The sequence below is a fragment of the Echinops telfairi genome, unplaced genomic scaffold, assembly GCF_000313985.2.
Source record: "Echinops telfairi isolate 266 unplaced genomic scaffold, ASM31398v2 ScPeMD7_7;HRSCAF=31, whole genome shotgun sequence".
NCBI classification, from domain to species: domain Eukaryota; kingdom Metazoa; phylum Chordata; class Mammalia; order Afrosoricida; family Tenrecidae; genus Echinops; species Echinops telfairi.
In genome coordinates, this window is record NW_022103904.1 from 21,979,630 (window position 1) to 21,980,797 (window position 1,168).

Below are 1,168 nucleotides of genomic sequence, written 5' to 3' on the forward strand. Positions count from 1 at the left end.
ACTATCGCTATCGCGGAGTGCCACCACTATCGCTATCATGGAGTCCCATCACTATCGCTATCGCGGAGTGCCATCACTATCACTATCGCTATCACAGAGTCCCATCACTATCGCTATCGCGGAGTGCCATCACTATCGCTATCATGGAGTCCCATCACTATCGCTATCGCGGAGTGCCATCACTATCACTATCGCTATCGAGGAGTGCCATCACTATCACTATCACGGAGTGCCATCACTATCACTATCACTATCACGGAGTCCCATCACTATCACTATCACTATCACGGAGTGCCATCACTATCACTATCATGGAGTGCCATCACTATCGCTATCGCGGAGTGCCACCACTATCGCTATCATGGAGTCCCATCACTATCGCTATCGCGGAGTGCCACCACTATCGCTATCGCTATCGCGGAGTGCCATCACTATCGATATCGCGGAGTCCCATCACTGTCGCTATCGCGGAGTGCCATCACTATCACTATCGCTATCACAGAGTCCCATCACTATCGCTATCACGGAGTCCCATCACTATCGCTATCGCGGAGTGCCATCACTATCACTATCGCTATCACGGAGTCCCATCACTATCACAATCACGGAGTGCCATCACTATCACTATCGCTATCACGGAGTCCCATCACTATCGCTATCGCGGAGTTCCATCACTATCGCTATCGCGGAGTGCCATCACTATCGCTATCGCGGAGTGCCATCTCTATCGCTATCGCGGAGTGCCAGCACTATCGCTATCACGGAGTGCCATCACTATCGCTATCACGCAGTGCCATCACTATCGCTATCACTATCACTATCATGGAGTGCCATCACTATCACTATCGCGGAGTGCCATCACTATCGCTATCACAGAGTGCCATCACTATCGCTATCACAGAGTGCCATCACTATCGCTATCGCGGAGTCCCATCACTATCGCTATCATGGAGTGCCATCACTATCGCTATCGCGGAGTGCCACCACTATCGCTATCGCTATCGCGGAGTGCCATCACTATCGATATCGCGGAGTGCCACCACTATCGCTATCGCTATCGTGGAGTCCCATCACTATCGCTATCACGCAGTGCCATCACTATCGCTACCGCGGAGTGCCACCACTATCGCTATCGCGGAGTGCCACCACTATCGCTATCGCGGAGTGC